General features: G+C 46.6%; 1 protein-coding gene across 13 annotated transcripts in view; it reads left to right on the forward strand.

Annotated features, from left to right (window-relative positions):
• TCF20 (transcription factor 20) overlaps positions 1-22579 on the forward strand; it is a 150171-nt gene that overhangs the window by 73128 nt on the left and 54464 nt on the right. For 2 of the 13 annotated variants that reach the window (XM_055809326.1, XM_055809323.1), the window contains one exon: positions 10573-10749. The exons of 7 other annotated variants lie outside the window; for them this stretch is intronic. The gene's annotated coding sequence lies outside the window, so the exon portion shown is untranslated. Of the gene's footprint in view, positions 1-9592; positions 10750-12710; positions 12920-13180; positions 13420-13504; positions 15390-22579 lie in introns of those variants that run through there. 4 more of the 13 variants (XM_027786646.2, XM_055809328.1, XM_027786647.2 and 1 more) reach the window with 4 other exon arrangements.

Below are 22579 nucleotides of genomic sequence, written 5' to 3' on the forward strand. Positions count from 1 at the left end.
TATCGCTGTACTGGCATAGAGAAGCCATAAAATGACAGGGGAAGTCTTTCCTGGTGCCATGGCCGTGCCAGGGCTGGGGTGATGCCCCAAGGTGCTGGGGATTCAGAGTTGGTATGGGAACAGAGGCTTCAGCCATGGAGGAGTTCCCACCTGGAAAAGCATCTTCTGGCCACCTGTGTTTACGCTGGAAGCATGTAGAGCTGCCAGGGTACAGAAGTTTCTGACAAGTACCTCTCGCCCCTGCATGCTGCCGGGCTTCCAGCACCACTGCACATGCTGCTAGCCCTCTGGGGCATCCCAGGCACTCGTGGGGTGCTCCTGCCGTCCGGCAGCAGCAAGCCAGGAATGTACCTGCCAGCCGGTTCGTGGCAGGGATCTGGATCATTTCCTCCCCGCTTCTCGCTCACTCCACGTACAGATTTCCCTCCTGCTGCACTGGCAGGTTGCGGGAAGGGCAGACTGCAACGGCAATGCTGTTTTCTCCTCCCTTCCAGGTCGGCACGGCAGTGGGGAATGCTTTGCAAGTCTCGGCGAGGGCAGAGATGGAGGCTGGAGAGAGCAGCGGACACACTGTGAGGAGCACAGGCTGTCTCCCCTTTGGCTCTGCAGTTCAAATAACTTTATAAATATAATGTTGTCCACAATTAGCACTGTGTAATTTTTAAATTATTATTATTTATTTCACTTGGCTGTGGCTGTGCCCTTGGCTTATCCCTCTGAATTCCTGGCCTTCAGGCATGATTAGCACAGTGGAAGTGTTTGAGCTGCCTTGCTTCAAAAGGAGAAAAAAATATTCAATTTTAAACACAAATAACAGATATTTTTTTTCCTTATTTACCAACATGTTTGCGGTTGTGTTAAATTTTAAGAAACTGATGTTAAGAAAAAATCCTCCAGCTGGATAGACAAAAAAAGTCCCCAAACCGTACAACTTTGCAGGTCACATTAAACCAATAGCTACTTAATAACCCTTTTTTTTCTTTTAGGGTTTATTTCAGAAATGGCCACAGAAGTCTGTATCATCAGCTTTTGCTCCCAGAGCAACATTCAAGCATTGCCTTGTACTGGGAGTACGTCAAAGCCTCCTGACCTCTCTCTCACCTACCCCAGCCTCCCTGCCAGTCCCCAGGGCACCTAAAACCTAGAAATGCGCTGGGGAACTGAAAACCTCACTCTTTAACCCTATTCCCTTGCTTAGGCCTCACATACAACTCTGTTACCTTAACCCTGACCTTTAATGCCTCTTTTCCTCCAATTATATTTTAAAAGTGGTTTATTTCGGATCCTCAGGTGGGGGAAAAGAAAACCCCAAGAGCACACTGATCAGCGTTACCTTGGCCTGGCCCATGGCTCCCAGACCTCTGCCACGGAGCTTCAGCCACACTGGTGACTGTGCTGGCCGGGTGGCTCTCAGTGCTTGCCTTCCCACCGCGTATCAGGTGCGACCCGCAGCATCCCTGTTTCGGTCCTTTCCCCTCAATCCCCCCCTGCTGTCCCCCCACAGAGCCTCTCCCCCGGCCGCCCGTGCCTGTCGATTTTTCCCCCAGCACCTCATCCTGCTCCAGCCCCGGCAGGTCCAGCGCGGCTGCGGCGAGCGGCACCGTCCCAAAAGGGCTGCAGGAGCCTGTGCTGCACTGGAGGATGGTGCCCAGGCTGGCGCTTGCTGTCCATCCTGCCCAGACCACTTTAAAAAGGTATTTCCATCGTGGTCACAAACTTTCTTTGGGGAAAAAACCCACAAAAAACCTCAACAAAAAAAGAGAGCATGTTTTATACAAAAAAAAAAAAAAAAAAAGCCATTTTCTTGGCCAGCCATTTCCTGAGTTCCCTTTGTTACTACTGCAGATATGTGTTTGAATAAGAGCCTTTTCCCCTCCCCTCTCCTATTCCTCCCTGTTCTACCCTGCAGTGAAGTCACAATCCGGCGTTTGTGGGCTCTGTGTGATGTCAGAGACTCAGCCTTGTGACTTCACCGGCGGGCTCAGGCAGAAGGTGCAGACGGGGCTGAGAGAAGAGAAAAAAAGCCCCCTCCTCTTCCCTTCCCCCCCTCCACCCTCTCGGTTTATAAAACCAGTAGCTGAGATAAATCGGAAGGGGGTGGGGAGAAGCAGCAGGGAAAGCTGAGAAAGATGCCAGAAAGGTACAGTAAATGGGCTTTATCTCTCTCTTCCTCTCCCTGAAAGTTGAGAGTGGAAAATTGCCCTGCAGAGGCCAGCTCTCGCCGACCACACGCGCGGCGGCGGCGGCCGTGTGTCTGCGGCGCCCTGTGCGTGTCACCCGCCCCAGTGACGCCGCCGTGCCCGCCCGGGCGCCCGCGGGTGGGGACGCGGGGGAGGCGGGCGGGGGGCGGCCGGCTCCGGCCGCGGGGAGCCGCTGGCCCTGTCCCTTTGCGGAGGCCCCGGCTGCTGGCTGCAGCCTGGCCCCTGCTCCGAGACCGGCGTAAATGGGTTAGGGGGGGGGTTGTGCATGTGCGTGCGTCTGTGTGTGGTGTGGGGGGCTTCCCCCCCCTTCCTTCCCCCTGTGTCTCTCATTGACGATGCCTTTTATATTTTGTTTTGGTTTTGGATGCGTTTTCATTTTTTTCTCGCTCTGCAGGTTCAGAGTAGCACGGGGGTGGATGGGGTGGGGGCCTGCCATTTCACCGTGATGCGTGGGTACACCAGGAGGGAGAAGGGCAGGGCCTCAGGGTCACATTCTCAAGGGCTGTGAGATATGATTTCTTCTTTAATATCTCCATCTTTTTTGGGTTTTGGTTGTTGTTGGGTTTTTTTAACTGACATCCGCACAATAGCAATGTGGGTGCACCAGCAAAAAGCAACCTCAAAAAAAAAAAAAAAAAGGAAGGAAAAAAAAAGGGGGAGGAGGAAAAGGGGGGGTTAGCTTGCCCCTCCCTTCTTCTTCAGCAATATTTTTTTTTTCCTGTGTCCAATTTACTGTTCACTGGAGATTTTGGACAAAGACTGGGGCAGTGGGTGGGCTGCTTTGAGTTTTGTGATATAATATGACTGGAGTGAGAGAGTAAAGCACAGACAATTAAGGATCGGCGCGAGGGCTTTGCTCATTCAGTCTGTTGAGGAAGCCGTCATTTTGTGTTAGTGTGTGTGTCTGGAGGAGGAAGGATAGTGGAGAGTGACAGTGGAAGGATGCCTAACGTTGTGGTGTATTTGTACTTGCTAAACGCCTGCTCTAGGAAAGGGGGGCTTCCAAAGAAAGGGATGAGGAAAAAGGGGGTCCTTCTGAATTTGCCCCTCAGTGAAGCCACTTCAGACCGGACTCTGGCTGCTGGGAACGTGATGTTTTGTTGCCTCCTCGAAAGGGGAGGGCTGAGGAAGGAAAAGTGCATGCAGGTGTCAGGCAGGCTTCTTGCTGCCACCGCTCTGCGAGGCACCTCACCCCGATGACCGGTGGCTTCTCCGCCTGCTGTGGTTTGTGAAGTTCCTGGGCAAAGCTCTGCATCCCGACTGGCTGCAGCACCGGGCTCCCCTCTGCTCCTGGGTCACTTGGGTCCCGACGCTGCACTCCACTCCTAACGACCCAGAGCGCATCCTGCTTTTGTAGTTATTTATTTCTTTATTTCAACTACTGGACCCTGGCTGTCCTCTGCCAGTACATTTCAAGGCTGATGAATAGCACCCCCTGCAGTTATAGAGCTGATCTTTTGTAGCACAGATGTATAATTAATTGTGCAGCACTTTTGCAGTCTGAACAGGCAAGTGGATTCTTGGAAAACACCCGTGTACTGCTGCCTGCTTCTCAGACCCCCGACTCCACAGCCCTTAAGGGAGTGACCTACTGGCCATAGCTTGGGAGCCTCTGTCCTACCATACTGTCCGTAGTGATCTGAAACAGAATTCAAATCCAGGTCTTTGGTGTAAAAGACAAAAACACCACAAAAAAGCCCAAACCTAAAAAGCACTGCTGTGCAGCAAGACTCCTCTGCCCCTGCTCTGACATGAAAGGACTTCAGGCGTTATTGCATCTCTGCTCCATCAAGGTGGTGACGTTTAGGGATTTTTTTTTTTTCCCTCCTTCTTTCTTCTCTCAGAGGGGAAGTAAGGATTTGTTAGTTTGTAAAGCACTTTGAAGATAAAAATCATTGTGTTGCGCTGAGTGCTGTCTGGTGGCTTGTCTGAGTCACAACCCGGGCTTGGCTGGGAAGCAAAGCCTGGAATCACCGCGCAGCCCCCTTGCAGGATTAAGTCAAATGCCCCACTGCGGGAAGGTCCTGCTTTGGACCTCTGGCACCAGAAAGGGCAGAAGTGGAGGTGATCAAGTGGGACTGGACACTCACTGCATGCGAGCCTGGGAGGTGGGGGACAATGAGCAAAATGGTCCCCGTGAAACTGGGAGCAGAGGACATCGGGGATTCGATTTAGCTAAGATAAGATAAAGAAGAGATTTTAAGCCTCATTGTCTTGTCTGGGTATGGCAGGATTGTCCCCTATGGGGTTTTCCTCAGTTCTTTATCTACACCTGCTTTTAAATGAGTCCTGAAAGAGCAGAAAACAGTGGAGAAAACCCTTTCCTTTCATTTCTCTTCAGCTGGGGACATCTGTCGCACAGGACTGTAACCATGTGTGTTTGGGGAGGGGGGAGGCATGCATCACTTCAACCCCATGCTAGGACATGAAAGGATTAAATCTCTTTCCTAAGCAAAGTGGAAGGTCCCCAGGTGTCTTCTCTCAGGCTCAGAGATTGCAGTGGGAGAAGGAGGCAGGATCCAGCTGGGTAAGAGACCTCATCAAGAGCATAAAAGCATTTAGGGTAAAGGACAGTCTGTCTCCCTGAGTAGGGGAAGTAATCAGTGAGGATGTGCGAGGGTCTCTCAAAAAGCCCTAGCAGGTGATGCTTGTATTGGAGGAGAATTTCTAGGTCGTGGTGAAGAGGAATGAGCTGAAAGTGTTAATTGGTTCCCCCCCTCCCCCTTTCTGTTAAGATATTCCCTTTCTTGTAACCACCACTGCTTTTTTCTGGCCCTCTTTTTTTTTTTTTTTTTTTTTTAAACTTCAGTCTCAATGAAGAGGACTGTTAAGGAAACCCCTCTGCTTATCACTTAAGGCTAGCTGCTGACTTACTGTTTCTCAGATGAGATAATGCTAGCTTATTGTAAATAGGGTGACTACCCTTTTTCATCAATATTAGGAATAACCTGACACCTTGATCTTCAGCCTGTGGAATGAATCTCACTGTAAGATTTCAAAGCATTGCTGGTTTTGGTGAAGAGAGTTGTCCCTTCTCTCACCCCACGCTCTCTCCTATGGAAAGGCTTAGCTCAGGGGGAAGGATCCTTGAGCTGTGGGCAGGTACCCCAGGGAATGTGAAATTTCACCCCTGGTGAAATGCTTTCTCTCTGCCAACGTAAGCAGAGTCTCTTCATTAAACCTGGCTTCAGCCAGGGTTATTAGGGGACCACCTTGAGGACTGCAGCCCTTGTATGCTGCTGTTCCTCATGAAAATGTTTGTGTTGGGATAGTTTGTTTTCTCTTTGTGGGTTTGGGCTATTTCTAAAACTTGCTAAAACCAGTGGAGACCCATTGAGTTGGTAGGTTGACATGAATTGTTCTTGCTGAGGCTTCTGTTCTTGCTGGTGATGTCCTAAGGAGTGCCCATCTTATTTTCTGGGCCCTGATAGAACCAACAGTGTTTTGTTTAGGTCTAATTACTCTGAGCACGTTTACAGACAAGTTAAATAGGGGGCCTTCAGTCCTAATCACCTCTCAGGACAAATGTGAGTGCCGGGAGGATTCCCAGCTGCAGAAGATAATCTTTTCAACAAGGATGATGAAAGCACCAATATACAAGCAGAGGTTTGTTAGTCTGAACCTGAACTTAAGCAGGCAACTGGAAGAGTCCCTTGAATCCTGAAACAGAAACAAGTTCCTGAAGGTTTTACTCCATGCCTCAGACTCCCCAAAAATAGGTCTGTCCACTCTGCAAAGTTTAATGCTGATTTTCTTAACCCAGGATGGTTACCTCTATTACCTGGTAGCTTTTAAGGCATCCCTGTTGCTTGGGTTAGGTGACATGAATCAAAATACACTTCTTTCCCCCACTGCCAAATGTCTTGGTAGTGCTCGTAAATGGTTGAATATGTTGTTTTTAAAGTTGAAAGTTCTGTATGTTCTCTTGTGCACTATTCTGACTTGGATTTGAATGTGACTTAGAAGTAACGCAGAGTACTAAAATAAGACATTAATGTCTTCTGAAATGTAGAATTAGAGGATTTGAGCATTGAATGTACTTTTATGAGTCTCAAGATACAAAGTAATTAAAGTGGTCATATTTGAAGTAGGTTTTTTTTCTTTCTTGTGTTTTGTTAGCAATAGGAGATATATAAGTAAACTGTGGTGAAGCTTAAAAGAATACTCTTTATAAATTAATCTTGCTGCTGAAATGGGACCAGAGAACATCCCTATACATGACAGAAAAAGCAGAAATCAGTTTCTGTGACAAGAAGTTAATGAGATTTCATGCAACATGTATCTTCAGTGGACCCTTAGATTACCCAGTATAAATACAGCCTTAATACCAGATGAATGTGGACGACCTCTTGGTTTTGGTATAGTCTGATGCCCTCTGCTTTGCCTCTTGCTGCTGCAAGCCCTTCTCATGTGCTGTTCCATGTGCCTGAATTCTGGAGCACGGTGGCAGCAAGGTGACTGGAAGAACTAATGCTGTTCCTTCAGGGACTTCCTCCCACCACCCCGTTGGAACAGCCAAGATTCAAAACAGCTATTGCATGCATCGGGGAGGAAACCAACAGGGAGCAAAGTAAGAATCAGAATCATAGTTGCCTCTGAAATTGGGGACTATATGTCATGGGGATTTAAGCTTGTTAAGCCTGGAAATTCACACTTCCCTGTAGGCAGACCCACCCCCCCCACCCCCCACCCCCCCAAATGAAACCTCTGTAAAAGGCCAGCAGAAGTAAAAGCAAAAAAAAAAAAAAAAAAAAATAAAAAAATCCTTTCTGTAAAACATGTTGAGGCAAGGCAGAGTTGGTTTTGTGTAAGACCATTTAAAAAAATATGAGTTCTAATATTTGAACTTCTCCTTTTATTTAGATATGTTTAGCAATTCAGATAATGAAGATTTGTTGATGGCCTTTTCTGCCGTGTTAGAGACAGTCTTGCTAGAGAATCCTGTTTGTGTGACTTTCTATTATAATTTCCACCTTTATTTGGACATACACATGGAAATGTGGTCCGTTGGTCTGTTTTTCCTCAAAAGCCCAGCTTCTGTTTTTTCTCGCTTTTTTTACTAGACTTGGATTCTTTTGTCTGCAGCATCACAATTACTTTTACAGCAACTAATTCTGATTCTGCCAGAAGCAGCTTTTTGGCAGAAGGTAAAAGGAATAAGCAGAAGCAGCTGAGCAGGTCTTAAGGTACAAAGATCTTACTTTCATGAATCAGCTGCTTATAGCAGGAAGATGAGAGGACAGAAGTGTTGCAGTATTAAAAGATGGAGCAGAATTGTCTCCCATATAGGTGATTTTAATATTTCTCCTGCTATGATTCATGCTACCTACCTATCGTTTTCCTTCCTTTGAGGTGCTCCAAAGTCTTCCAACCCAGTTGTTGCTCTGTTGCAGGACTTAACACTATGGTTTATGGAGAGGATAGCATTTTTGTGTCTGGAGGATAGCAGCTTCCAAGTGATGCAGCTGAGACATGACAGTATGTTGAGAATCTGTGCTTGTCCAAAATACTTTCCAGCAAGCACACAGATCCTTTGGCTGTCTTAAGGGGAAAAGTTCAATATTGGTGAATTAATGAGAGGAGAGCCCTCCCTGTCTTCGTTGCAATTCCTTGGGAGATGTCTGATATGGCTTCTCCCTTGTGTAGGGTCAGATGTAACACTTTTTATCTGAAGTAAGCGCAAAAGAAACAGGAGGAAGGTATGGGAAATCCTGGGGCTAGATAGGAAGAGAGGTAGGAAATGTTAATGAATGCAGCCATGCTGATGTCTTTCTTGGAGAAAAAGAAACAGGCTAGCTGCCCTTGCTTTACATTTGCTTAAAGATGTAGCTGTCCCACCGTGAATATAAGTTTCAGTCCCTGGTTGCGTGACCTGTAGGTGCCCGATCTTGCGGTCATCTTTTGTATTATCTATCTTCAAGCTAGCCTCTAATGCCCATTCCTGTAGCATCTAAGTGCCTTTAGATGAAAGCTGCAAAAGTGCAGTGGTGAGCCTGTGCATGACATAAAATTGTGTAACGGGGGAAAGGATTAGGATAAGGGTAGTACTTTGAGGGGACAGGTGCCGTGCCTGTGAGAAATCTGCGTGCCTGACTCTGCAGAGACTTCAGCCTCCTGGTGCTGCTAGTTCAGTGCTTTTCATCAGGAATGAAACCTTTTGTAAAGAAGTCGTCTCTCAAGAGGACCCCACCAGCTGCATTCAGAAATCATCTTTCCTCTAAGAAACACTGGGGTGCTCAGAATCTTTCGAGCGTATGTTACCTGACAATTCCTTCTCGATCCTGCAAGCTGCATCACTTGCTGTCCTCCCCCCTTCCAGGCAGAGTGAGGTCAGACAGAGAGTGTGTGGAGATGAGAGGTGGTTGAGGTCAGGAATGGTGTCATCCTTCCATCCTGTCCCCTGTGTCGTGTCGTGTGTGTGTCCCCCCCCCCCCCCCCCCCCAGCTGCTAATGTATGCTTCTGGAGAGCCACACAAACTGAGTAATTACTGCATTATGGCTAGATCAGAAGTGGTGACCTCAAAGACAGAAGGAGACTCTCTATCTCCATTTGTCAGTCCTCTTGGGGTCAGAAGGACCTTTTTTCTCTGGGATCTGTGGTAGAGGGGAAAGGGATGTGCAAGGTAAGCTTTATATTAAGGCATAACAGGGAAAAAACGTTTGCTTTTGCCATTACAGAGTTCATGTACAAGAAAAGAGTCAACATCGCTTGCATGTGTGCTGCAATAGCAGCACTGGTAGGAGCAGTGGCACTAACCCCAGGGGCTAATCGGGGGGTTTTATTTTGCCTGGAATCTCCCATCCATTGTAGAGGAGGGTGCCAAGTTTTGAGGCCATTTTCCTGACCGTCTCTGCCTTGTTTGTGCCTCTGTCCTTGGAAGCACTTTGATTAGGAGCTGGGGGAGGGTGTCTGGGTGGAAATGGGTAGGATTTGGAAGGTTTCTGTTGTGGTAGTACCATAATGGCTCTGTACAATTAGGGCTGACCTGACTGTCTTACACTAGAACCAGAGACTTCAGTCTTTCTTACAACTGTGGTGTAGTGCATCTGCTGAATTTATAGCGCTTAACTCTTCAATGATGGAATATGTTTGCTGGAAATGTACTTGCAAACCAGTTTAAGTTCTTGCATTGATTTGAAAATGGATCCTTTTAAGGGTTTGTTTTGGTAAGTAACCAGTTTTGGCCTTAAATCCTTGGGTTTTTTCTTCTTTTCAGAACTGAAGGGTGATTTGCTTGTAAGTTGCTTTAAGAGCATGTAGATACATACTACTGATGACTTTACCCTGAACTAGAACTGTTTGCATGAGTGTTAGCTTCCCGCCTGATTGTGTGTTTGCAGGATCAGAGCCCTAATAGCATGATGGACGTTACTTTCTTCATTAGTCCTAACTGTTTTAGTTTAAAAATTACTTTGTGTGTAACTAATGGTGGTCAAGTAGTTGTCACTGGATGGCCAAGTCAGGATGTTGAATTTCTTCCTTCTGGAAATAAAGTGAAATGTTCAGTGGCAAAAAAAAACTCGGTGATGTGAACAAGGTGTACTAATGACAGTGTTTTTTCATCCGGAGTCTGCAGACAGCCAAAAATTAGTTTCTGAGAGAATCAAGTTCTCCATTAAGCTCAGTGGGGTTGTACATTAAAGCCCGATACATCACTTCAAAAGCTACAAAGGATATTGTGTCTCTGCTTGTGTGATATTTAACTAATATAGTTTTGGTAACTTTGTTTTCATTCTGCGCTTTTAATGACCCTTTATATTACCAGTGATGCCTACTGTAGTACAACAGCTGACGATAGCGTGGCGGTACCTGTATTTATAGCCTGACGTTTTTTTAAACTTCATTTCGTGCCTTAAAATCAGCCACACAGTTACGAGCTTTTAAATATTTTAAAAAGCATCTCCTCTTGTACTTCCCTTGTAACACCTATAAGTACTCATTAGCGGAGATGGGAAATGTTGTTGTGCAGCAGACTAGAGATCCAGGTATTTAAGTATGCTAATTCACTTATTTTTGGTCCTTTGAAAAATGTTGGACTTGTGAATGTTAGCTGTTCTTGTAGTTTTATAGTGCCTTTTTGAGCATTGTACAAAACTGTTTCTATGTATGCTGCAACTTCATTTTGGACATTCAGTAAAAAAAATATCTCTATATACCAAGATTTTATAGATGGGTATTTTCTCATGTATTTGTATACACAGAAAGGTTTTACCTTAAGGTAAGTTTAAGTTTAACTTAAGGTAGAGTGCTGCAACCTTATAAATCTACATAAAGGATTGACCTCAATTGACATTTCACTTCAAAATCAGAAAACAGATAATGCAAAATCAAATTATAAAAACCTTATCGAGTTCCCCCACCCCATTACAGCTTTTATCACAGCCCTGGATCCCCAGAGGGAATGCTGCTCTAACCAAGCTCTTAGCATGCCATGGCAGTCAACAAGATTAAGGCTGTTTGCGACTAGAGCAACCTCACAGTTTATCACAGTGAATGTGCTGTCGGATCCTCTTCTTCAGGCAAAGGAAGCAATGACCTCCACCTCCCGTAAGTGAACCACCATTCCTTAAATGCTACATGCAAATAGGCAACAAGTGCTGAAGAGAGCAGGGGCACACCATACTGCAAGAGCATGCAATAAGGCAGCATCTGTGTGCTCCAGCTGCAGCTCCCAGGTAGCTGATGCAGGGCACATTTCAGTAATCTCATCTGCGAGAGAAGGCATAGATCAGAGCAGAAGGCTTGCCTCCAAAAGGAGCTGTTGCCTGTTGAGTCCAGAGGGGGGTGGAGGAGCAGGCAAGTCCTTCGTGGGCACTCCCGCTTCGTGACTTGCCCAGCTGGCAGCTGCGGAGTCCCCGACACTGGTGAATTGTGAACCTGAAAGACAAAGGGTAGGAGCACGTGTAATTGTTGTCTGCTCTGGTTGTTTTCCCCAGACTATTGCCATCATTGCAGTCGTGCCTAGATGGAATTTCAGCCAGGCTCTGAATTACTTTTGACAGATAATGCATGGTACAAGATATGGTGGTTCGTGTTTATTTTACATAAAGAGCAAGTCACCTGTGGAGGAACCATCAGTGAAGTTGTCAGCCGGTTGTGCTTACAACACAGGCCTCCTAAGCAGTTCGTTGCTTTTTGGGATGAGCTATGAGCATGGGCCTTCTCTCAGAATCAGGCTTGCTGAGGATTTGGGGAACAGAGCTTGGGAAGCAGGGCAGACTGTCTTGAAGCTGTCATATCTGCTTTGTAAAGTTCCTGGCAAAGTGAGGTTTAAGTGATGTTCGAGCTTTCTCTGCCCAGCACTTCGAGCTGCTCAGGCTGCCAGCCTCCTGCGTTTTCACGTGAGATGCTCTGAGTGGCAGATGGAGGAAACTGTAGTGTCATACAGAGCTTCCTTTGCTGGCATGCAGGCTTAAATGAAGGAGATGATGATTTGACAGGCGCTGCATCCTTGCTCTCGGGCTGCCCCCTCCACCAGTCTCCTTGCCCCATCGCTCTCAAAAATTAAACCCAAAGACCAGTGAATATGCTCCAAAAAGCTTAATCATTTCTGCAGCGTGGAAGTCGAACCGGACACGCTTCACTCCCGTATTTAAGGCTGACGGGGGCCTCGGAAGCGCCGGCAGCCCCGTCTCTAATCGTCCGGGAGGCACCGGAGCGGCGGGGGGCGCAGGGCTGGCCCCACTGGGCGCAGCCGCGCGGGCCGAGCCCTCGCGCCGCCGGTGCCCCGCGCTGGCACGGCGCGCGCCCGGCCGCCCGCAGCCTCCATGTTGTTTCCCGAGCTCCGCGCGGCGCCGCTGCTTCGGGGCGCGCCCAGCCCCGGCTTGCGGCCTGGCCGCGGCTCGGGGTGTCCGCCAGGGCTGCGGGCCGGGGAAGGGGCTCCCCCGCCCCGCCGGCAGCCCTCCCGGGCCGGCCGCAGCTGCCTGCACCCCGCCTGGGAGGGGGCCCGGTGGGGAGGAGCGGCCAAACGGAATAAATTCGGTTCTTAAAATAACTCGGTATTGATTTATGAGGGGATGGACGTGGAAACCGCCGCGGCCCCGCCCCCGAAAGGGCTGAGGGGGCCCGCCGTCCTGCCTCCGCGCCGCCGGGGCTGGGCCGCCGGGCGGGGGCCTCGGGGGGCTGGGGCGTGACACGCGCGCCGGGCGTGCCTCGCCCACGTGCGGCGGCGGTGCCGCCCGCTCCCAGCCCACGGGCCGCGCCTGCCGCTGCCCTTCCCCGGCCCCGCGGCGGGCAGGCGCCCTCAACGGGCTCCTCCCGGCGCTGCGCGGCCCCTTTAAGCGGGCGCGTGGTGGGAGAGCCCACCCCCTCCCCCACCCCCCCGCATGCTGCCGCGCGCACACATAGACATGTACACAGGCGCGCGCGCGCACGCGCCGCTCCCCCTCCCCTCCCCGCTCCCTCGCCCGGCCGGGACCCGCCGCCTCGCGCCGTTCCCGCTGGCGCGCGCTGCTCCCCAGCGCCCGCTGCCATTGGCTGGCGGGGGTCAGCTGACCCCGTGTTATTTCCTGTGTGTGTGCGCCTCTGTGTGTGTGGGGTGAGGGGAGAATGGAGCGAGACGCCCCCGGGCCCCCGCGGTCCCCCCGGCCCGGCCCTCGGCCCGCCGCGGTGCCCCGCCGCCCGCGCTGCTGAGCCGCCCCCGCCCCGCCGGTACCTCCCGCGGCGGCGGGGGGCACCGGGGAAGGCGGCGGGGGGAGGTGGGGAGGGAGGGTCGCAGGTAAGGGGCACCCGCGCTTGGGCCGGGCCGCGCCGCGGGGTGCTGGGGTTCGGGGGAGGCCTGGGGAGGGAGAGCTGCTGGGGGGGCCCGGTGCCCCCGCTGGGGAGGCCGAGGCTCCCCCGGCAGTGCGAGGGGTTGTGTGGGAGGGAACGTAGGGATCTCCGTGAGTTGGAGAGCGAGTGCTGGGTATGAGGAGGACTTGAGAAAGGGCTCTTGGGAAGTTCTCTTCGTAGCATGGTTAAGCCCCCCCCCCCCCCCCCCCCTTTGTTTTTTTCTTTAAAGAAAATATGTTTGTGTTGATGTGTGTTGAAAGAGGCCCTCGTGCTCCGTGGTGAGGTGCACACCTGTGTTCCTGTCCCAAAAGATTGGTGTTTTGCAAGAACTGTGAAGTTTTTATGGGGATGTGGCGATTGGCGCTTCCGTTGAAGGGGCAACTGATTAAAAATGTCGGAGAAGAACAAATTGCAGTAGGTGGACGGGCTGTGTTGTGAATGCTTGAGGTTCGTGGTGCTTTTTTTCTTTCTGTAGAGTTAACTCTACACTGCTCATTTGCAGAGATAGGATGTAGTGTGTTGGGGCTGCTGTGAGGATCAGATTTTCTTTTGTTAATGCTTCTTACTTTGCTGGAAGTCGTGTTTAGGACTGCAGTTGGAAGCTATTTTTCCTCACTTTCAAGGAAGAAATAAGAGAAAGTTACGTAACCTTAGTGTTTTAACCTATGTATCAGAGCTGTCTAATGATACCGGCACTCTGTTACTAAGCTGAAAATAGGAGCACATTTGTATGTGAATCAACAAGTGGTTGTCTCTGTGGGTAGATTTTGCACCATCAGAATCCTTTATTTTTTGTGTATGCTATCTTATTAGTAACATTCCCCCCTTGATTAAAAGGGCAGGCAGTTTGATTGAATTGCAGCCGAATGTTTCCTGTACTGTTTCAGGGTGGCTTCTTTTAATCCTTCTTTTGAAAAGAAAAAAAATAAGAGATACACCTGCAAGGGGATTGAGGTTCAGTTTCAGAGCCTTCTGTGTTCAGTTAGCATTTTGAAAGCTATTCATGTGTGTGTAACTTGTTGCCATTGGTTGATTCATCCATGGGTAATTCTTTGGAGTGTTTGATTTTTTTAGCATGCTTCCTGATCAATAGGTGTGCATATAGCAGTTGGCTCACCTTTACCCTGTTTATTTGTAGAGCAATAGAGTGACTGCATGATGGAGATGCAGCAGCCTCCGGGTTAGGTTTGTAGCATGTTGGCCGAACTCAATTCGGGAAGAGCTAGACTTTTTTCACCTGTTTTCTAGACTGCTTTTTTGTTAGATAACTTTGGTTTCTGAGGCTTATAGACAGGTATTGTGATGCATAACTGAGTCCGTTTGTTTAAGTATATGTGATAAATACTACTTAGTATTGTTACTTGTGAGTTTTCATTTGGCTGAAGTGTTTTGGGGTGGTTGTTTTTCCTTAAATCTGTGCCTTCAAATAGGGTTCCCTATTAGTTCACTTTAACTTGAGTTGTTTGAAGCTGTATTTCTTCATTTGCTGTGTCTGCATTATGTTGTTGGCCTATAAAAAGGCAGCTGCATTAGTGTACTGCAGAAAGAATTACTATTAAAAAAAAAGGACGGAGATACTTATTGGTTCAGTCATCTATGTCTTAAACTTTAATGTTACAAGGAGAGAATAATAGCTTTTCCTCATTTCTGTACATTGCTGGCATGTGAAATGCATATTTTTGTGTTTTCTGGTTAAATTAGCAAGCGAACTTACTATGCCTTCAGAGTGGGAGTATGACAGCACCTTTTATATCAAATATATGACTTGCTACAGTACATTCTTATTGCTTATAGTTTTGGGAATGACCTCAGACAAGCTTGATAGCTTTCGGTCTTTGTATTAATAGACTTAAATGTCTAGGGGAGGGTTTTGGGCCTTCTTGCAAGTTTGTATTCTTGAGACTACTTAGCTTTAAATCTCTTAGCGTCGTTTCTGGTAGAATGGTATGTGTTTTGACACAGTTTGGGCTTTGATCTCTAAATCAGATTTCAGAGGCTTTGGAACTGATGAAACCTGCAGTTTTGCTGAAATGTATGCTTTAATATGCCTTTGCAGCCTGGGGCAGGTTAAACATGGTTCCCTATATGAAAGCACTAGGAGCAGCTTGGTTGTGAGTGTCTTTAACAGGGGGTCGGGATTCTTTTTGTTGTTGTTTCATCCTTTATTTAGTAACTAATTCTTCATAAAGAAGTTTTGAGGTGAATGTTAAAGGAGTAAATCTGTTTCTGTAACGCGTAAATAAGATCTGAAGGTTATTCAGATGAAACAGAAAACTTCTTTATTAGTTGTAAAAAAACCCCCTCTTACTGTCAGAAGAAGTTTCCTTAATCTTCAGCTGAAGAACTGGGGAGATATTAACCTCTCCTTTACTACATATGAAAGGATACTCGGATTAAATTTAAAGGCTTAAAGCAGTGTAAGTAAAAGAGTGTTTAATATGGTTCTGTCTGTGATACGTGTATAAAGTCTGCAGGGGAAAGAGTGAAGTGTGTATGTTTTGGGGGTCCGTTGTTCCCCCCCCCCCCCCCCTTCCTGTTGCGGAAATGTGCGTAAAGAAATCCTTTTGGGTTCTCGGTATAACGTTAGAAAGAAAATCATTGCATGCCCCCTTTCTGCCTTCCTTTTTAGGTCATGTTTAACTAAACCACCCATGAAGCACAGCAAAATGGCAATACTGCTGCTCTTGGAAGGGTCCCTTCATAGGAATTGTACTGCACAATTCCTATTCTACCAACTTGGCAGGTTGCTGTCTGGAATGAGGGTATAATATGTAATAAACCTGAATAATTTTATGCTGCTTGCTTGGCTTCCTTATAATTTGAGATAAGGTTATATTTAAGAGTTTATAGCTGGCTTATGCATATCTTGCCTTTTGACACAGGGTATGCCAGATCTCTGTTTGGGTGGGGTAGCTTTTTAATTAAAACATGTATTTATTTTTTCATACCCTGTTCAATTATATTTTATACTTATGAAGGGTATTAGACTAATGTTTTTGGAACCTGAGTTCTCATAACTTTGAAAGATTAGAAACGTTTTTGGCAGTGCTAGCTTCTCAGGCTTCAATGTGTACCTTAACTGGCTATGTGAGAATTTGTGTTACTTAATCCTGCGATTGGCCTCTGAGACAGGAAAGATTATGTACAACGATTTCTGAAGAGCCAACTAGCGTGCTGATTTGTTAGTAGAGACTGGACTGAGACCAACCAACTTTTCCCATTCAAGTAATTAAACTGCAGTCCAATAGCAAAAGGTGGTTTTTCTTCTCTGTCTGGAGTGAGATCTCGCTCTGAAAAAAATTTAATGTCTGGCTTGGCTTTTGGACTTCTAAAAAATAAAGGAAGTCTTATTGTTAGTCACTTCTAATAGTGTTGATATGCTATGTAGAAATACTTTTTTTAAAAAAAAACTGTTTAGTACGCCTCAAAGAGGAGACAAACACAATGTAAGCAGAGGTTTGTAATTGTCTAAAATCATGCAGGGCAGGCTATTGTATTCTGATAATGAGATCCTAATGTGCAATTCTGTTTCTATCAAACTTTTCTTATTTTAAAAAAAAAGTCAGTATTGTTATTCTTCTGAGCTGCGTCCCCTCCCTTCCCCCTCCCTTACGGTTTTTGACTAGACTTCAGTCTTGACTGAGTGGAAAAATGGAAGATTCTGTCTAACAGCTGTGTACAGCATTGCTGGTGCATCTGTGTCCCACTAGTGTCTAGCTATACCTCTCTAGATTTCTTCAGCTGAGCCTTTCCGCTGCTGCTTACCACCAAGTTATGTATTGGTTTGGTTTGGGATACTTGGAAAAACATGAATTTCCTCACTATGTATGTGCATGGGTTTCCTTGCCTTTTAAAATGTGTGTGTGTGGGGCTGGGAAGCCAGAATCAAAGACGAAAAAGTTGAGGCTGATGTATAATCAGAAGTGGGTTCTGTTTAGCCCTGTTGGAGGATAGATCAGTTCAGGATGTTCCAGAGTCTGTGATATGCTGCCTGTTTGCATTTAAAGAAAAAAAAAAAAAAAGGTGAAAATTAAATTTAACCAACTCTTGAACTACTTTGTGCTATATTTGTGAACAGCACTACAAGCAGTCAAATTTCCATTTTTCACCTGGATATGACAAAGCGTTCATGTTGCAGTAAAACTGTTTTTTCCTGCCCCTTGTCTAGTGATTCCTCAAGAACAGAGTTACGAAGTGGTAGAAGAAAGCATAAGCATCCTCTTGTCTGCTTGACCTGGTGACAGTGAATATGCATGTGATTTTTCCCAATGCTCTTTGTGTTTATTCTTTTTACCACAGTGTTTGTAACCAGTGATAATACTGGAAGACTGGAAAAAGTGTTACCAGGTTCTTTGTCTGAGAGCCCTGGCTTGAGTCCCTTTGAGATTTGATCTGTTCTCCATTTGAGAAGCCCATTATTTCTTGACTGCTTCTGAAGCAACAAATACAAAAAAGCCAGGAAGATGATTTTTTTTTCTTTTCCCTCTTCGTTGTGAGCATGCAACATGTCTGTGTTCATACCAATAGCTGTGTATGGAATCATTGTATATTCTGTGCTGGAATATGATGATTTATTTTGGAGTATTTTACTAGTATGAACTCAGTCATCTAATTGCTAGTAAATTGCAAGTCATAAACAGAACCCTCCAATGAGTTCTGATAAGAGCTTAGTACTTAGAAATTGTGTGGGGAGCTACTGTATTAGAAGCTTTAACACAGTTTATTGGAAGTATTGTTCATATAACTTTTCCTGTAAAAATATGTGCTGCAAACTCTGTGTTGGTGATAGCTGTTAATTGAACTAGAGACTTGGTATTGGCAGAGCTGACTATAGATGGCTTGTGTCCATATACAGCATCGCTAATGACTATGAAAAACATATCTAAAACTTAATAGCTGAAAGAAAAATAGGTGCTGTCACACCTGCCAGAACTTAAAGGAATAAACCATTGTACACTGTAATGAAATGTTGTTAATCAGCTTCCAATTCAATATCTGCGTTTTGCTGTTAGCTTTGGTCGAATGCCTGGATACACTTGAATTTCCATAAAATTTGATTTGTCCAGCAGTGTTTCCTGTGAGTTGTTCTGGAATAGTGGGAACACTGTATGTGCTTTTTTTTTTTTTAACATAAATGGTTATCTAATCAACTTAGTGAACAATGTTTGATCAGCATTATATTGTCCACTGGAAACACAGCAGAGGGGAAGCAGTCTTAAGAGGTTCCTGGAGTGTAAGATAATTCCCTGACACAGCTGGTAAGCGAGCCAGCGAGGGAAGATGCCCCACTGAACCTGTTGTTTGTGTACAGCGAAGGACTTGTGGGTGGTGCGACTGTTGGAGGCCATCTTGGGCACAGTGATCATGAAATGATAGTGTTTTTGATTCTCAGAGAAGTGAGGAGGAGGGGTCAGCAGAACTGCCACCTTGAACTTCCAGAGGGCAGACTTTGGCCTGTTTAGGAGCCTGGTTGACAGGGTTCCTTGGGAAGTAGTCCTGAAGGGCAAAGGAATCCAAGAAGGAAATCTTAAAGGTGCAGGAGCAGGCCATCCTTATGTGCTGAAAGATGAGCCAGTGGGGAAGAAGACCAGCCTGGCTGAACAGAGATCTTTGGCTAGAACTCAGGGAAAAAATAGGAGAGTTTATGACCATTGAAAGAAGGGGCAGGCAACTCAGGGGGGCTACAGGGGTGTCGTGAGGTTATGCAGGGAGAAAATTGGAAGGGCCAAAGCCCAGCTAGAACTTAATGTGGCTACTGCTGTAAAAGACAGTAAAAAATATTTCTGTAAATACATTAGCAACAGGAGAGCTGGGGAGAATATCTATCCTTTATTGGATGTGGGAGCAAACATAGTGACAAAGGATGAGGTAAAGGATGAGGTGTGTAATGCCTTCTTTTCCTCAGTCTTCAATAGTAAGACCAGTTGTTCTCTGGGTACCCAGCCCCCTGAGCTGGAAAACGGATGGTGAGCAGAATGAAGCCCCCATAATCCAAGGGGAAATGGTCAGCAACCTGCTACACCACTTAGGCACACACAGGTCTATGGGGCTGGATGGGATGTACCCGAGGGTACTGAGGGAGCTGGTGGAAGCGCTCACCAAGCCGCTTTCCATCATTTATCAGCAGTCCTGGCTAACCAGGGAGGTCCCAGTCGAATGGAAGTTAGCAAATGAGACTCCCATCTACATAAAGGGCTGGAAGGAGGATCCAGGGAACCACAGGCCTGTCAGCCTGGCCTCAGTGCCATGGAAAGTTATGGAGCAGGTCATCTTGAGTGCCACCACGCGGCATGTATGGGACAACCAGGCAATTGGGCCCAGCCAGCATGGGTTTATGAAAGACAGGTCCTGCCTGACTAGCATAATCTCCTTCTGTGACAAAGTGACCCACTTAGTGGGTGAGGGAAAGGCTGTGGGTGTTGTCTGCGTAGGCCTTAGTAAAGCCTTTGACGCGGTTTCTCGCGGTATTCTCCTGGAGAAACTGGCTGGTCATGGCTTGGATGGGCCTGTGCTTTGCTGGGTAAAACACGGGCTGGACACCTGGGCATGAAGGGTGGAGGTGAATGGAGTTAAATGCAGTTGGCAGCCGGTCACAAGTGGTGCTCCCCAGGGCTCAGAATCAGGGCAAGTTCTGTTTAATGTCTTTATCAATTATCTGGGTGAGGAGATCAAGTGCACCCTCAGTGAGTTTGCAGATGACACCAAGTTGTGGGGGGAGTATTGATCTGCTTGAGGCAAGGAAGGCTCTACAGGGGGATCTGGAGAGGCTGGATCGATGGGCTGAGATCAGTTGTATGAGGTTCAACAAGGAGCAGTGCTGGGTCCTGCACTTCGTTTATAACAACCCCACGTGATGCCACAGGCTTGGGGAAGAGTGGTGGAAAAGGACCTGGGGGTGCTGGCTGACAGCCGGCTGAACGTGAGCCAGTAGTGTGCCCAGGTGGCCGAGAAAGCCAGTAGCATCCTGGCTTGTATCCGAAACAGTGTGGCCAGCAGGACAAGGAAAGTGATTGTCCCCCTGTACTCTGTGCTGGTGAGGCCACACCTCAAATAGTTCAGTTTTGGGGCCTCTCACTACAAGAAAGACATTGAGGTGCTGGAGCGTGACCAGAGAAGTGCAACGAAGCTGGTGAAGGGTCTAGAAAACAAGCCTTGTGAGGAGCAGCTGAGGGAACTGGTATTTAGCCTGGAGAAAAGGAGACTCAGGGGAGACCTTACTGCTCTCTACAGCTGCCTGAAAGGAGGCTGTAGGCAGGTGGGGGCCAGTGTCTTCTCCCAGATAACAAGTGATAGGATGAGAGGAAATGGCCCCAAGTTGCACCAGGGGAGGTTTAGTTTGGGTATTCGGAAAAATGTCTTCACTGAAAGGGTCGTCAGGCACTGGAACAGGCTGCCCAGCGAAGTGGTTGAGTCACCATCCCTGGAGGAGGTGTTTAGAAGACATGTAGATGTGGCACATGAGGGCATGGTTTGGTGGCGGACTTGAATTAGGTGAACAGTTTTATTAGATGATCTTAAAGGTCTTTTCCAGCCTAATTGATCCTGTGATTCTTTATTATCATGTGTTTTCTTTTTGTTTCTCATCTTGCATTCAAGGGAAAAAAAAAGAGTGAAGTCAACAGTGTTCTGTCATATGGCGTACATTTTGGTTTGTCACTGTAAGTTTTCCCTGTCTCACTTCATGCATGTGGAAGTTTGCCTTCTTCCCCTTCCCCCACATATTTGCATGGAATGTTGTACTCTTCAGATTTTCTGATATTCTTAATCCTGACTATACCTTGTGCATATTGCTTCCTTAAAATTGTCTTTTAGATAGGTCTTGAAAAGTATGGTAGACGCTTAGCAGTTAGTGAATTAAATGAGTTGGGCAGAATTGTTACAGAAGGTGGTAGCAGATTGTCTTTGTATCTCAGGGCATCACTGAGTGGCAGATTTTCTTCTGTACTGCTGGAGAGCGGAAGTAGCAGGAGCATAATCAAGAATCGCTCCAAATGATGCTATTTATTTTGCATACAAAAACCTGAACTGTGCTATCCTTACCCCTCTTCCCTCCAAATCACTGCACTGTAATGGAGAAGCATCCTTCCTTTGCCTTCCTTAGTGTTCCTGTTACTGTGAGAGTGCATGAGGAGATCTTTACTGACATTGAATTGTTTGGTTGCCAGCTGCGGTAGGGAATTGGCTCTGGTGATGAGCCAGGGAGGTCCACTGCAGTGTGGGATTCTGCATCTCTGCACTTCTGACTAAAGTCAGCATCGTGTTTACTGCTGTTTGAGGAGCAGAGTAGTGATTTTTGCCTTCTGGTCTTTTTTCCCTTTTGCTCTGGTGTACTTTCCTATGATGCCTCTTCTACATTTGATGTCTCCTCATCTTCCAGTTATCAGACACAAAACTTTGATTTCTTGAGATTTGCTCGGTTGACTACATGGGGTTTTTTTGAATGATGGTGGTATCCTGCAATTAGGATGTATAAATTTGACTTGTCACGTGATCGTTTTGTGTCTCCTTGTCTTTTTGCCTTGCAGAAATATAATTTGCGGTAGGTTTGAAAGGTGGAATTTGTGGAAAACCAAAGGGGGTGTATATACAAGAGAGCTGCTGAAAGTGGCAAGAGGAGGAGAAGAGGTTAATTATATCTGTACTCTAGCCTAATCAAAAGCCGGTTGAAGTTGGTTGGAAAAATATGAATTGAGTGAATCTGGATCAAGCTCACTGGGGAAAGCACATCTCTCAGCTCAACAAGAAGCAGGGTCAGGAAGCTCCTAAATATGGACAAGAGGAGGAATTAGGAAATAAACTTCCTTGCTTGTCCATGGAACAGTAGTGTTTATAAAGACTTTTAGGCTGTGTTTACTGATGAAATTTGTCCTCATGAGCTCTGTGTGTACATTGCCTTTCTGAAGTAAGCTGAGGAGTAAGATCCTTTTGCCTGGTTGGTTAACAAGACATAAAGAATTAAATCAGAAGCAATTCTCAAGGTAATAGTCAGTGACTTGTAATCTTTCTAGCTGAAACAGGGTAGCAAACTTTTCAGTTTTTGATTGAATGTTTGGATGTTTTAGAGCAAGGGAGGAAATGTAGTCTCATCTTTATGGTCTTGTAATAGAATTCTAGGAATATGTTAGCATTATGGAATTATTATGTATAATCTATCATGTATGGACTATGTTAATTGTCCCTCCTTACTTGCCTCCCTCTTGAGGGGAGACAGAATGGAGAAAGAAACAGTGGAGTCTTCTGGTTTTGGTTTTTCTCTTCTTGCTGTACAGGGTGAATGACGGCAGGAAACTCAAGTTTAACAGAGTGATGGGGCTGATTCTCAGAGTAGTGGGCCATCTAAAGCTCCTTCTGTCTTTATTTTGAAATCTTAACTCTAGCGTTCCTAAAAATTATGCTCGGAGTACAGCATCTTTTTTATCTTCCACTAATCTGTATTTACAGAGGTTTTCTTCTCTGGTGCTCATCCCTCCTCTTGCTTTCAACTGCTGACTTCAGGTTATATGCTCCAGAATATGAGATGGAATACACAGAGTAGAGGCTTCATGCATCAGCTTTCCAAGTGTCTCCATCAACACATCAAATACTGCCTGACACTCACTGTGGTGCT

The sequence above is a fragment of the Falco peregrinus genome, chromosome 6, assembly GCF_023634155.1.
Source record: "Falco peregrinus isolate bFalPer1 chromosome 6, bFalPer1.pri, whole genome shotgun sequence".
NCBI classification, from domain to species: domain Eukaryota; kingdom Metazoa; phylum Chordata; class Aves; order Falconiformes; family Falconidae; genus Falco; species Falco peregrinus.